At 41.6% G+C, this 16,207-nt stretch overlaps 1 protein-coding gene across 1 annotated transcript in view; it reads left to right on the forward strand.

The window, feature by feature from the left end:
- The window catches only part of LOC127440514 (ephrin type-A receptor 3-like), a 225,783-nt gene that overhangs the window by 116,943 nt on the left and 92,633 nt on the right, over positions 1-16,207 (forward strand). The window lies entirely within an intron of this gene.

Genomic DNA, 16,207 nt, shown 5'->3' on the forward strand with positions numbered 1-16,207 from the left:
AGCCATACACACAAGTGCAATAGTGTGTGAAATTCTACAGAAAAACTGACCTTTCTAATCTATATTATCTATATTTTTAAAGAGTAGGTACCGGCATGCTACTATTCCATTCTGAATATAGTTCACAGACTGATATATAGAAAATAATGTGAAAATACATTTAAGTAAAGAAGTGCTACAGTAGATTTCAGACATTATCGGATAAGTCTCATGAAAACATTGCCAGGTCTTGAAAACATCCTTTTTTGCACTACAGTGTATACTTGTCCTTAAAATATTATCACAATAATTGAATGAATGAATGAATGAATAAACGAATGAATGAACGAACAAACGAACGAATGAACGAACGAACGAATGAATGGTCCTCAAAATAGGCTATATTGTCATTACACCATGTAACAAAATGTTTTTTTTTTTGGTTCCTGGGTAGTAAGTGTTATTTCTTAATTGCTTATGCCTCAAAAGTATAGAAAATGACTATTATTCCCCACAAAATTTGCTTTTGTGACCAGGACAGTGATATTTTGAAATGTACCTATTTTCCAGAACATTATAGATAGATTCAGTGCTGAGTAAACTTGGAGTAACTTCTAGAACTTTCTAGAACTTTCCAGTAATATAAATAGTAGTATAAATACAGGGGCCTTAAGCCCACCAGTCCAGTTTAGTTCCAGCTGCCTAAGCGGATACATACAGTATCTATATTTTTCAAGCATCTGGCAGATGCATTTTGCTATGTCTGCGGCCAATTTATCAAGACAAGAGCGAAAAAGTACTCCGTGGAAGCATCTGCTAAGATGTGTGAAGCCTACAAGGCATATTTCGGCATGCCTGTCGGGGATCAAAACAAACACTTGGCACCTCATTTCACCTGCGAGCACTGCAAAAAAAAAAAAAAAACTCTGGAAGGTAAGATGGACGATTGTTGCTCAGTATTTTATGTAATAAAATGTGTTAATTTTTAAAATTGTAAAAGTTTTTAATGTTTAATGTTAATGTTTTACAGTTTTCAATGTTATTGAAAAAAATATATATGAAAAATGAAGAATCTCTTACATATTAGTCATGGGTGAAATGAATGTATTTTTGTAGGATGGTACAGATGGGAAAAGAGAGCCATGAAGTTTGCTATCCCAAGAATTTTGCAGTAACCCACTGACCACTCAAGCAACTGCTACTTCTGCATGGTGGACCCTTACAAATATCGGACTGGCAAGAATGCACCTGCTATCACGTATCCGGACCTTCCTTCATCCATCTCCCCGGTGCCACACTGCCATGAGCTCCCCATACCCACTCCTCCGGAGAGAGAGCAGCCATCTTTAGAAGTGAGCAGCGAGAAAGACGTTGTAGATCCAGATGACAATTTCAGAGGTGAAGCTGAGGAGAGAAACCCATACTACCCTAACTAAAAAGACCTCAACGACTTGATTAGCGATCTAGGCTCAAGCAGTGGAACTTGTTGGATGAAAGTGTGCAAGTCGCAGATCGGAGGAAGCGTCACCAACCTTTTTCAAGCTTCTTCACCCGTCAAGATGGGCTCTGCTTCTGCCACAATGTGACCAGTCTGATCGAGGCAATCGGAATCGCCTGTAACCGGAATGAGTGGCGCCTCTTCATTGACAGCTCATCCAGGAGCCTCAAAGCCGTGCTGCTCCATAATGGTAACATGTACCCGTCTCTTCCCCTGGCTCACTCGGTGCACCTCAAAGAGGATTACAACACCATCAAGACATTGCTGGACACCTTGAAGTAAGTTGAGTACATTTGGGGGCTGATTCGTGAAAGTGATTTACAGTATAATTGTAAATCTCGAAAAGCTACTCACTTCTAAATCTTTTGTAGTCATTTTTGTATTACTTTAGTATAAATACATGTTCATTTGGATTCATATATTGTTTTATTTTCTGACTTTATGTGAATGAAAAGACACAAATTCGCCCGTTTTCTCATTGGAAATTGGAATTTCAAAATATCACTGTACTGGTCACAAAAGCAAAGTTTGTGGGGAATAATAGCCATTTTCAATACTTTTGAGGCGTAAGCAATTAGGAAATAACACTTACTACCCAGGAACAAAAATTGTGTTACATAAAATACAATTTTATTATTTCTTATTTTTATTATATTATTACTTTCTTTTAATTTTGGGGTGCAATATCACCCGGACATGTTCTTGGCAGGTTTAAATAAGATTATTCAGATTCCATTAAATTAATTTAATTTGTAGAATGTTGGCCCATATGTTTAGATAAGCAAGTCTCGTAGACTTATCTTGAGTGTTCCTGTCTACTTCTATATTTTCTTGCTGTATCATTTGATACAATCAAAAAGACCCTTACCCACTGCCATGAGTGTGATGTGCACATCCTTAACCTGAGATCATATGATGCAGTAACAACACCACCAGTATGTGAGTGTAGCACAGCAGAGACTCCAAACAGCCTTATCGCACACAAACCAGGAAGCAACTCGCAGTTGGTGATTACTTACCTTAGTGTGTATATGTGTGTGCGTACGTCTGCATGTGTGCGTGAGATGTTCTCCAGTAATGATGTGATCCTCCAGGATGCAATTCACAGTTATCTGGTAGTGTGTGATTTCTATTTCTCTGCCAGAGGTAGCGAGAGACACTGAGACACCTCAGCTTGTCTATTCTCTCTCTCACACACTTGTTTTGCCCAGGGACCAGGTACTGCTCTCTCAGGATGTGATTGCATTTCGTATGAATTTCACACTTGTTGGGGAAAAAGCCCCAGCATATCATGCACTGTTGTAGAAAGGGCTTGATTGACACATCCATGTTCTCCAGCAGTTGTAGGTCGGTGTGCTCGACTAGCTGCCAGATTTCTTCATGTTCACCTCTTTGCTGCAGTGGACATTTTTTAATACCACAATGCAATAAATTACCAAAATGAAGCATATGTTTTTATTCAGTTGTTTGATATGTGTACATGGTTCTAACAGCCATGGAAAACCTGGAAATCCATCTGTCCATCCATTTTCTGTAGCCGCTTGTCCTAGGTAGTGTTGCGGGTAGTGCTGGAGCCTATCTCAGCTGACTGGGGCTGACCGGTAGAGAATGTACAGATTAAGGTAGGTCTTTGCCAAAGAGATGTTGCCCTTCACAACTGTTGTAAAGCCATATTTCAAAAAGTTGAACACACATTTTAATTGCACTCATTTTTTTTCCAGTTTCATTTGAATTTTTAGTTAAAATAAATAAAAATTAAAGTTCAAAGTTTGAAATCAAGGTGTCTTGCTTTATTGTGTAGGCTTAACCCTAACCCTGCTTAAAGAAAATTACCCCAGAGTACCACCTGGCGTCCAACCAGCGGTAATACAGGTGTGAACGTGAACACACACACACACACACACACACACACACATATATATATATACACTATATTGCAAAAAGTATTCGCTCATCTGCCTTTAGACGCATATGAACTTAAGTGACATCCCATTCTTAATCCATAGGGTTTAATATGATGTCGGCCCACCCTTTGCAGCTATAACAGCTTCAACTCTTCTGGGAAGGCTTTCCACAAGGTTTAGGAGTGTGTTTATGGGAATTTTTGACCATTCTTCCAGAAGCGCATTTGTGAGGTCAGACACTGATGTTGAACGAGAAGGCCTGGCTCGCAGTCTTCGCTCTAATTCATCCCAAAGGTGCTCTATCGGGTTGAGGTCAGGACTCTGTGCAGGCCAGTCAAGTTCTTCCACACCAAACTCGCTCATCCATGTCTTTATGGACCTTGCTTTGTGCACTGGTGCGCAGTCATGTTGGAACAGGAAGGGGCCATCCCCAAACTGTTCCCACAAAGTTGGGAGCATGGAATTGTCCAAAATCTCTTGGTATGCTGAAGCATTCAGAATTCCTTTCACTGGAACTAAGGGGCCAAGCCCAGTTCCTGAAAAACAACCCCACACCATAATCCCCCCTCCACCAAACTTCACAGTTGGCACAATGCAGTCAGACAAGTACCGTTCTCCTGGCAACAGCCAAACCCAGACTCGTCCATCAGATTGCCAGATGGAGAAGCGAGATTTGTCACTCCAGAGAACGCGTCTCCACTGCTCTAGAGTCCAATGGCGGCGTGCTTTACACCACTGCATCCGACGCTTTGCATTGCACTTGGTGATGTATGGCTTGGATGCAGCTGCTCGGCCATGGAAACCCATTCCATGAAGCTCTCTACGCACTGTTCTTGAGCTAATCTGAAGGCCACATGAACTTTGGAGGTCTGTAGCGATTGACTCTGCAGAAAGTTGGCGACCTCTGCGCACTATGCGCCTCAGCATCCGTTGACCCCGCTCTGTCATTTTACGTGGCCTACCACTTCGTGGCTTAGTTGCTGTCATTCCCAATCACTTCCACTTTGTTATAATACCACTGACAGTTGACTGTGGAATATTTAGTAGCGAGGAAATTTCACGACTAGACTTGTTGCACAGGTGGCATCCTATCACAGTACCACGCTGGAATTCTCTGAGCTCCTGAGAGCGGCCCATTCTTTCACAAATGTTTGTAGAAGCAGTCTGCATGCCTAGGTGCTTCATTTTATACAACTGTGGCCATGGAAGTGATTGGAACACCTGAATTCAATTATTTGGATGGGTGAGCGAATACTTTTGGAAATATAGTGTATATATATATATATATATATATATATATATATATGTGTGTGTGTGTGTGTGTGTGTGTGTGTGCGCGCTGAAGAAAGTAAAGTGCTGAAATGTCTGCTCTTGTTGGTCTGACTTTAATTCACTTTCTCTTTGCACCTTTTCTCCATGCAAATTCATAAATAAATAAATAAATAAATGTATTTTGGCTATACCTTGTTTCTAGTCTGAATCTCTTTTCAGAGTGGACAGCAATTTCTGTGTTTTAATAAGATTTTTGGCTCCACGCACCTGAATCAATATAAGTTTGACTGAGTGCAACAATACTTAATACTTTGAATGAGTAAAATTAAATGTCATTTAAATTTCTGTTATGAATATATTTTTTCTCCAGTTTTGCCTTGTTCTAAAGTTTTTTTTTTATTGGCTAGATATTGCTCTTTGTGAGTCCTTGTGTAGAGTAAAATTTGCTCACAAATTGTGATAACATGGATCTTATTAGAAACATTTGAACAATAATAGATATAATCATTTATAGGGATAATTCTGTCATCATTTACTCACCCTTGTGTGTTCTAAACCTGTACAACTTTTTTTATGTGGAACACAAAAGAGGATATTAGGTAGAATGTTAGCCTCAGCCACTGCTTTTTTTGTATGGGAAAAAGATACAATGAAAGCGAATGGTGACTGAGGCTGTTATTCTTCCTTACATCTCTGTTCCTGTTTCACAGAAGAAAGAATGTCATATGGGTTAAGAACAAAATGGGGGCAAGTAAATGATGACAGAATTTTCATTTTGGGTCAACTATCCCTTTAAATCTTCTGATTCTAAAGTTGATACCTGACATAGGGAAATCTGCCCAGCAATCTCTGTAAAAGGATTTCTAGTCATGGAAATTCATTAGGCAAAACGTGTAGGAACCCTGTACGTACCACGTGACATAGATTGTTAATCTTTCTCAATTTGTTCAGACAAAGGTAGCAATGCAAGTTGAGTGATTAGCTTTAAGCCAAAATGTTGGAAAGCAGCACTTTTATTCATGTGACTACAGTGTTGGGGCATGTACTTGTCTTTGCCATGCAAATTACATTGTCTTTATTGATCCTGATGCAAGTTAGCTTTTGCGAACACTGTTATTGAAGAGGCGTGAGTATGTGTTCAGCACCAGAGTGCTGTTTACTTACTGTCATTCTCTCAAAAGACAACTCTTACATTATGGATGAGAACAACAATGACTGTAGGCTTGGTAATTTTCAGTCTTGCAAATTTGTTTTCCACCAGAACAAAGGCCAGTAATTGAAAAATGCACACCTTTGCTCTGACGTCTGAATGGATAAAAAGGGATGTTCTGCCTGTTTACTGCCGTGATAGCCAATAAGAACAGCAAAAAATTATTTAGATTATAATCAGTTATGCATCAATGCAACATGACAGCATTGCAGTCATCAAGCCCCAAACAGGTCATACTTCATCAGGGCATATGTTTGAGCTGATGGCATCCTCAGAGATAGAGGAAGTGAATCAGGCATTGCAGATGAAAAGTGTACTCATAAAGATTTTGCATGTGAATTATTCATTTCGTAATTGATTACTCACTTGGCAGTTGAATATTATATTGTTACTGCTGAGATCAGAAAATTCATGTTCATTAATGGATACATACACTTAACATAAATCCTACTTTATGTCATCTACATGTATCTTTCTCTCCCATTCTTTCTTTCTTTTACTAACATTATTATAACACTGCACACAATTATTGAAGATCATAAAATGCTTCCACCATAAAGTATTTTAGCAATGCCCTAATCAAATTCACAGATAACCACTACTCAGTAAATTAAAATTATGATTAAATTTATCTCATAAACAAAATTTTCTTGCGAGTGGATCATTTTCATAAGCCCTCACCTCCCTGAAGTGTTTCGTTTTTCCTTCTCTTCAGGAATCAAATCTAAAAGCTATTGATTGCCATAAACAAAAAAGCTGGAGTCAGATAGGTATGAATTTTTAATGGGGCAAACCTCCTGGAGATATCCGAGTAGTTTTCTGTAGCATTAGCTTCCCCTGGTCTTTTGATTTACTACCTGTGTATGAGCATGTTCTGTTGGGAGCAGCCTAACGCTTTACATTTCCTTAGACATACTGCTGCAGTCAAGAAGAAAACTGAAACTTTGTTGTGCTATATGAGGGCTGTGCTCTATGAAAGAGAATTCTGATAGGGTAGATCGGGGCTAGTTGTCACACGGGAAAGCTGTCAGGAGGGCTTTATCTCAATAACAATAAAGGCTTGGTCACATTTACCTTTGCATGGTGAAATTCCGCAGGTTAAGAATGCATAGGCGGATGTTGAGCGCGTGTGAAACCAGCAAAAAACTAACTGCCAAGCAGCCTCTTTTTAAGGCTGCATTTTATACTCTGGAGAGTGAAGTTAAAAAGAAATTATAACCTTGTCCATTGTGACTATTCAGTGTAGCTTTGTAAAAAGCAACACCCACACCCCACAGAACTTCCTATTGGTCAATGCAGCAAATTTGCCTATCAAAGTTCACCAAACTTGAACTCCACGTGAAATCTGCGATGGGAAATTCTTCGCCAGTGGAAGTCCATCGTGTGAAATTCACGATCGTGCGGATTCCCATTTAGATGAGTATAGGCCGTGAAATTAAGCTGTGTAAAAGTAAATGTAACTGCACATTAAGGTTTTGAAACGAAAGTCCTGATACACAAATCTGTGTTTGCTCTAGTAGAGGTTTTGTATGTTGATTGTAAACACTTCATTTTGCACAGTTTGTTGGTTTCTATCATTTAAGGCAGGGGCTCTAAATAGGGGCGGCCAAACGATGCCAGGGGGTGCTGAGAGCAAATTAGTAGAGAGGGGGGTGTTAGGTTACAAATGGGGGTGCGTTTATCAGTCATATTAATCAAATAGATCGTCAAGTTCCTCTTTGCATAAAACCATTTATCTAGACTTGTAATATACCAGTTCTCCATTATACGGGTTGGTGCACATTTGTACTGCAGTTCATCTGATTCTGAAGTGTATGGTTTAGCAGCATCAAATAGACAGGCAGAGTCACAACCTCCATGTAAAGGGGTTATAAGGGAAAGGAGGAGGCGAGAACCAGCTTGACAATATAAATAATTTAATAATAAACTTAAACAAAAACACACAAACATAAACACATACAGGGCAGCTGCCCATAGTTCTCTCTCTCTCTAGAACTGCCGTCTCTGGTCGCCTTTATCCCTCGCTCGCCTCATCAGGCTAATTGGGGTCCGGGCATGCTTCATTCTGGCCCGGCCCCGCCCTCCTCCGTGCTACACTCTGCTAATGCACCTGTATGGCTCTGCAGTTGGATACGGCTCAATGTACAGAGCAGAGCAGTGTGTGTTTAAATGTACATATTTTCTTGTCAGTGGGTCTTCTGAATGACTAGGAAAGCCTGTATAATTAGGCTGTTTAGGGTCATGTCTACCAGACATGCATCATATACCTTTCTTCTCAATATATGGATGTTAAGCTTAGTCCATCTATAAGATAATTAACAGATATTGAATAAATAAAGAACTACTGTCATAGACCTCACAAAAATGGAGACCAACAGATGCACAATAGCTGGAACATTGCTCATATTAGGTGTCCAACTGTGATCTTCTTAAATGTTTATTTTTGAAGGATGAAAATTATTACAAAAGTTGTGCTTTGATGACTGTAATATGGTGATTTCAGAAAATTTAGAAAATCAATTTCTCTGAGAGGGTTTTAGGTCAAAACCCCTGACTGAAAAGTGCATCCCGTCAGCACTCTAAAACCCTCTAAGAGAAGGTGTGCCTCTAAATTCATCCCCTTCAAAGGAGACTGAATGTGTCTCGGCACATTCACCTACCACTAGTGCTCGGCTCCAACCAAGAGGTTTGTTTGAACCAAACTGAACTTAACATTTTAAGTATTTTTAGTCAAACATTGACATTCAAAAAACATTGGTCTTCCCTGAGCAGTATGAATCACATATGAGGTATTTCCATGGTTTCACTCTCAGATTATTTGCATTTAATATAATTTGGGTTTGGCTGAATTATCAAATTATGGCTCTTAATCCTCAGCCCAGTTCTCTGCTGTATTATTTCTACTGCCTGAGTTCTGCACCTACAACTAAAACTGTTTGTGTAAAACCAAGTCTTTGAAAGTCATCTAAACAGATGCTGGAGGTCATAGACTACTCTTCTCAGCAACACTTTTAAAGACTTTCAAAGATTGCTACGCCAAAGGGAATTTCCTGTGGCCATAAGAGCCTGTGTGTGTTTGCTTCAGATTGTTTGAGTGTGTGTGGTCAGACTGCCTGGGAGTTCTGATATACCGCTGTGGACCGGTGCCAGGAAATAGCAGCCAGGCAACCCTCATCAGCAGGCCAAACCTCTTCAGAACAGGGGCAATGTGCCCAGTCTTCACCCCAGACACTCAGCTTCTGATTAGGCTTTCTGAGAGCAAAGCTGCCCCTGCCCATCTCCTTCTCTACTGCTCTTTCTATCTCTATCCGGCTCCAACAACCCAACAAAAGGCCCACCACACTCAAGTCTAGAAAACTCTTGAACCTAATTTGAATAGTTTTGTTTACTTATGACTATTTAGGAAACCATGAAATGTGTCCAATTGTCCATCTAAGAGAAAACTTTTCAGTTGAATCAGAGCAGCCATATAAAGGAATGGTAGAAGCTCAGGGTTGGCAATCGGAAGGTTGCTGGTTCGATTTTTACAAGGAGCAAGGCTTGAGCCATCACTATTTAGTACCTTGAGCCATGTGCTTCACACCAGGTTGCCCCAAGGGAATTGTTTCTGTAATAAGTTCTTGTCTTATTAGTCATATCCCTGGTACTTGTAGAACATGGTTCTAGCAAAACCAAGGTTAACACACATACTGATCAAATATATTCCTTAAATGCACTGTAAGGGGTCACATTTTTACGTAAGTCTACACTTATAACTTGAGAACCACTGAGCTAAAAACTAAAAAAGGATGTGTTAAAAACAACCCAAATTGGGGTTGTTTTTAGACTAGTTGCTGTTTAAATATGGGACTGAATGTAACTGGTCCTGCTCTACCTGCTCCGAGCATACCTGTTGCACAGCTATCACATGCCAACTGGCTAAAGTTACACTCACCCCCCTAAACCTCACTCCCATTCAGTTCACAGCACCACTGTAACCGGTCTTGCTCGACTTGCTCTGAGCAGGATTCGAACAGGCATTAGCCGGCATGGGAGGTGGGCGCGCTAATGAGGCTAAACGCTAAAGGCTACAGCCTCCAGTGTCAACTGCTAGTGCGCCTCTTGAGGCCAGGGTAGTGACATTTACACACACTGCAAATCAAATCACTTTTATTGTCACACAACCACATACACAAGTGCAATAGTGGGTGAAAGTCTTGGGTGCAGTTCCAAGCAACATAGAAGTCTTGACAGTGATGAGACATATACCAATTTACAATAAACAGATTTACACATCACAATTTACATATCTAATATACACATAATTACAACACAATATACAAATAATAATATACAATGTACAGTATACAATACACACAGTATAGTATACACATACACACAATACACACAATATAGAATACACATACACACAATACACACAATATAGAATACACATTATACAATAAAAATAGTATATATATTGTATATATAAAATATACAGTAGGTTGTATTGTACTCTATTGACATTCAGGCTGTCGGTTGATAGTCAGTTGCCAGTGTGTTGTTAAGAGAGAATATAATTTATGACAGTCCAGTGTGAGATAATAAGATTAATAAAGTGCAGTGCTGATGTATATTGATCGTGAGAGATGGGGGAAGAAGTTGTCGTGAAGTCGGCCGGTGCGGGTCCTGATGCTGCGATACCGCCTGCCTGATGGTAGCAGTGAGAGCAGCCCATGGCTTGGGTGGCTGGAGTCTCTGATGATCCTCCAAGCTTTTTTCACACACCACCTGGTATATATGTCCTGGAGGGAGGAAAGCTCACCTCCGATGATGTGTCTGACAGTTCGCACCACCCTTTGCAAGGCTTTGTGGTTGTGGGCAGTGCTATTGCCGTACCAGGCAGTGATGCAGCCAGTCAGGATGCTCTCTACAGTGCTGGTGTAGAACCGTGTGAGGATGTGGCGGTTCATTCCAAACTTCCTCAGCCATCACAGGAAGAAGAGGTGCTGATGAGCCTTCTTCACAACGGTCTCAGTGTGGACAGACCATGTGAGTTCCTCAGTGATGTGGACACCGAGGAACTTGAAGCTGCTGACTCTCTCCACCGGTGCTCCATTGATGATGATGGGACTGTGTTCTCTGTCTTTTCTCCTGAAGTCCACCACAAGCTCCTTTGTCTTGCTGATGTTGAGGGAGAGGTTGTGCTCCTGACACCAGTGTGTCAGAGTGTGCACCTCCTCTCTCTAGGCCGTTTCATCATTGTCAGTGATCAGACCTACCACCGTCGTATCATCAGCAAACTTAATGATGGCACTGGAGCTGTGTGTTGCCACACAGTCATGTGTGTACAGGGAATACAGGAGTGGGCTGAGAACACAGCCCTGCGGGGCTCCAGTGTTGAGGGTTAGTGATGAGGAAATGCTGCCCATTCTAACCACCTGGCGTCTCCTTGACAGGAAGTCCAGGATCCAGCTACACAGTGAGCTGTTTAAGCCCAGAGCCCGGAGTTTCACATAAAGCTTGGGGGGCACTATGGTGTTGAATGCTGAGCTGTAGACTACAAACAGCATTCTTACATAAGTGCTCCTTTTTTCCAGGTGGGAGAGAGCAGTGTGTATTGTAGATGCAATGGCATCATTAGTGGAGCGGTTGTTGCAGTAAGCAAACTGCAATGGTTCCAGTGATGGAGGCAGCACAGAGCAGATGTAATCTCTGATTAGTCTCTCAAAGCATTTGCTGATGATGGGGGTCAGTGCAACAGGACGCCAGTCATTTAAGCAAGTGATTTTGGATTGCTTTGGTACAGACACAATGGTGGACGTTTTGAAGCATGTGGGGACTACAGACAAGGAGAGGGAAAGGTTGAAAAATGTCCGTAAAAACACCAGCCAGTTGGTTCGTGCCTACTCTGATGACACGGCCCGGAATGCCATCTGGACCCGCGGCTTTACGGATATTCACCTGTCAGAAGGATTGGGTTACATCCGCTACAGAGACGGAGAGTGAACTTACCTCTGTAGCTTCGGCCACAAGAGCTCTCTCCGCAAGAGTGGTGTTTTTTCCCTCGAAACGAGCATAAAAAGTATTTAGCTCCTCCGGGAGAGAGGCAGCAGTGTTCACGGCGGAGTTTTTATTCCCTTTAAAGTCCGTGATGATATTAATTCCCTGCCACATGCTTCTAGAGTTGGTGGTGTTAAACTGTCCTTCAATCTTGTCCCTGTACTGGCGTTTGGCTGCTCTCGGAATTAAAAGTGGAGGTCCATGCATCAAGTGCAGTGCGAACATCGCTATTTATCCATGGCTTCTGGTTGGGGTAAATCCATATTGTTTTTGTTGGAACAACATCCTCTACGCACTTTCTGATGAAACATGTTATGCTATCAGCGTAACTCTCGATGTCGTCATCATGACCGGAACATCTCCCAGTCCGCGTGATCAAAACAGTCTTGTACCTTGGAATCTGATTGGTCTGACCAGAACTGGATCGTTCTGAGGGTGGGTGCTTCCTGTTTCAGTTTCTGCCTGTAAGCAGTCCGGAAGAGTGGTCCAATTTGCCAAATGGTGGGTGGGGGAGGGATTTGTAACCATCCCGGAAGGGAGAGTAGCAATGATCCAAAACCCGGTCCCCTTGTGTGTTGAAACTGATGTGTTGGTGGTATTTTGGTGCAATTTATTTAAAATTGGCTTTGTTAATGTCCCCGGTCACAATGAACGTGGCCTCAGGGTGTGCGGTTTCCTGCTTGCTTATACTCCCATACAGTTCCTTGAGTGCCCGGTCTGTGTCGGCTTGTGGCAGGATGTACACAGCAGTGGTAATGACCGCTGAGAATTGCCTCGGTAGCCAGAATAGTCGACACAGGAGCATGAGAAATTCCAGATCAGGAGAGCAGAAAGACTTGATAGAATGTACGTTCCTCTGATCACACCAGGATTTGTTGACCTTAAAACATACACCACCACCTCTGCTTTTACCTGAGAGGTCTTTCGCTCTATCCGCTCTATCCGCTCGGTGCACGGAGAACCCCACAGGTTCGATGGCTGAATCTGGAATCTCAGCTGACATCCAAGTTTTTGTAAGGCAGATAATGCAGCAGTCCCTTGTCTCTCACTGGAAAGAGATCCACGCTCTTAGCTCGCAGAGCTTGTTGTCCAGAGACTGAACATTTGCCAGTAGAATACTTGGTAGCGGGGGTCAATTTGCGCAACGTCTTACTCTGATGAGAACGCCGGCTCTATTTCCCCTTTTCCTTCTGTGTTTCCGCGGCCGGGCTGCCCAGACAAAGGGCTCCGCTTGCGTGTTTGTAAACAGCGGGTCGGCATTGAGGTATTTAAAGTCCGGTTTTCAGAGTGCTATTGCAGAACCAATGTCCAAAAGTGTTTGTCTGTCGTAGGCAATAAGGCAGACAACATCCAAGACAAAAAAACATAGAATTGTAAACAAAACAAACAAAAAACTGTAGTGTTGTGTCAGAGCTCGCAACGCAGCAGCCATACTCGGTGCCATCTTGAGTCAAATTGAGTCTTGAGTGCACAGCTACCATGTACCAGCTGGCTAACGTTACAGGAACACATGTTGGGCTACTCTAACCTAGCAACTTGGGTTGTTCATTTTAACCCAGCAAAATGGGTTATTTATTCAACCCAAATGCTGGCTCATTTTTTACAGGAACACTGGGTTAATCAACACAAAATTTTTAGCTATTTAGCAGTAACTCAGGAGCTGGGTTGTTGCATCTGAGAAACTTGAGGTTAGGGGGAGGGGTGCATTGTTTTAAGAATTGTTTGTAAGAATGACCCAGCCGCTAACCCTGCGTCTGGGTAACACAAAACTACCCAACGCTGAGAAAATAACCCAATTGACCTGTTTCAGTGATGTTACTTTTTCCTCGCAGCTGCTATATTTGTGACCATCAGCGGGAGGAAACAATGGCAGTGAATGGAAAAACACCAGATAAACAATATTAAGAAAAACATTAAATATTGCTTTTGATCCATGCCAAGTCCCAGGAAAAGTTCATACAGGTCTGGAGACAGCACAAATATTGCCAAATTTAACTTTTGCTGACTTCTAAAGATATTTTATCCACAATCTTTTGGGGCAGTGGTGGCTCAGCGGTTAAGGCTCTGGGTTACTGATCAGAAGGTCAGGGGTCCAAGCCCCAGTACTGCCAAGATGCCACTGTTGGGCCCTTGAGCAAGGCCCTTGACCCAATCTGCTCCAGGGGCGCCGTATCATGGCTGACCCTGCACTCTGACCCCAGCTTAGTTGGGATATGTGAAAAAAAGAATTTCACTGTATATGTGCAAATGTATAATGTGTGATAAATAAATATAATTATAATTATAATTATTATGTATGGCAGCGGGTCTGATATGTGAACGGCAAGTACACACGCTAACCGGTACATCACCGTAAACATCTCTTATTCAGAAGTTACAAATGTTTATGTGTTGTTTTGTGGTCTGATTTAGTCACAGTATTTCAAAATGTCTGTGATGATCCTGTCTGTATGAATGTAAGGGCTTCTTTAACTCCTGAAGGAGGCTTTTATCTCATCACACAGTGCAGAACATTGGAGGTATATGGAATTATGTTCACAAACATTGCGGCACCATCATACAGTGACGTCACATGTAACAGGTCAATAAAATAACCCAACAGGCTCAACCAAGTGTTTGGGTTAAAAATATAACCCAACATTTTTTTGAGTTTTGAGCCTTTGATGGTTGTGCCTTGTCTCGCTGGTTTTATAGCATCTCACACAGGAGTGCTGTATTTTTAAAATGCCATGTCAAGTTAAACTGACTTTCATTGCTATTTGTTGGGCTGCGTGTAGCTTTTTTTAAGCAAGAATGAGTTCGGCCTGCTCAACCTCCAAGTCCAAGGTGGCATTCATTATTGACAATGCGTGGAAGTCGTAGAAATAATTTACACTGACCCTGAGCCCTGCTATTCGGACATTGCTGAATACGTCAAAGATAATATGATATATGCCAGATCTTCTGATAAAATGTGCAGATTTGTTTGGAATACTCAAAACCCTGATAAGCAATTAATTTATATTTAAGGTAACAAACAGTCTGCAGTTTCAGTGTTTATCAGAAGAGAAGACAGAAAGCAATGAATGGTGTGAGAATGCAAAGAAACTGAGGTGAAGACTGGATCATTGCAGTGCAGGCTAAGCCCGTTGCTGACCGCTGGGTGTGGATTTATGGGCGAGCAGGGGAGCTACGGGCCTTGATTAAATCTGTGACCTTCACCACTCACACAGGCAATCAAGGCGAGGATAAATTCATCATTGCATTGATCCATCAATTGAATTGCGTTTCTGACACGCGCGATGGCTTGACCTCAGGATTGTCTAATTTGCTCATGGTGCAGATTGCTAGCACTCTTGCCTTAACTGTGCTTTAAATTTACGCCTTTACCCCTGAGATGCACTATTGCGATCCACCTCCCCTTCACCACCATTCCCTCAATGAGTGTCGAGCAGCAAGGCAATCAAATAAATATGCCCTTTCCAATTCATTAACATTCACGTGGGCCTCCAAATTTACATACATTAGAATATGCACAAGCCTTGTGTTGTGTTTTTATGGGTGCCTTGAGCTAATATGAGGCTAACACTGTACTAAAGTCATGCTCACCTACTCCTCTACACGCCCAACTCTCAGGCTTGTGTTTGTATGAACACTTTGCATTTGTAATTGGGTAAAAGGCTGAATTCCTCCAAGTATTTCAGTGTGGCTCCTCCGAGGGGCAGAGAAATTGGGTCATCTGTTGAGGCTTTGAGGCAAACAAATAAATGTGAGAGGCAGATGTTAAGAAATAATGAGAGATAGATGAAAACTGAGACAGAACGAGAGAGATAGATAGTAGTCTCCCCTCAATAATGCCCAAAGATTGAGAAGAGGGGTGTGTTGCCTTGATTCGTAAACATATCTGTGGTGTATTCTGAAGAAGGGAAATGTCTTAAGGGAGTCCTTAAGGGACATTCCACTACAATAAACTATTTGTAATTTCTGCACTTAGGCTCGTTTTTTTCTCCACTAGTTATTTAAGTCTATGCTGACTGACCCATTTTTACAGAACACGGGATGTTGTAACATCCCATAAAATGATAAAGGGATATGTATTTAAGTTCAGACAAAGTAAAAATGAGAGAGAACACAAAGATGGTTAAACAGAACGAAAAATTGAGACTGATACATTTGAGATTATATTCCCTAAGGAAAAATCCAGCGAGAACTCTTTTATGATGGTAGCTGATTTTACATGGTTTATTGCTGGTCGAAGCTGGTTGTTTATTGTCATTAGCTGGTCTAGATGCTTGATCTAACTAACCTGATGGTAGCTGATTT

The sequence above is a fragment of the Myxocyprinus asiaticus genome, chromosome 5 (assembly GCF_019703515.2).
Source record: "Myxocyprinus asiaticus isolate MX2 ecotype Aquarium Trade chromosome 5, UBuf_Myxa_2, whole genome shotgun sequence".
NCBI lineage: Eukaryota > Metazoa > Chordata > Actinopteri > Cypriniformes > Catostomidae > Myxocyprinus > Myxocyprinus asiaticus.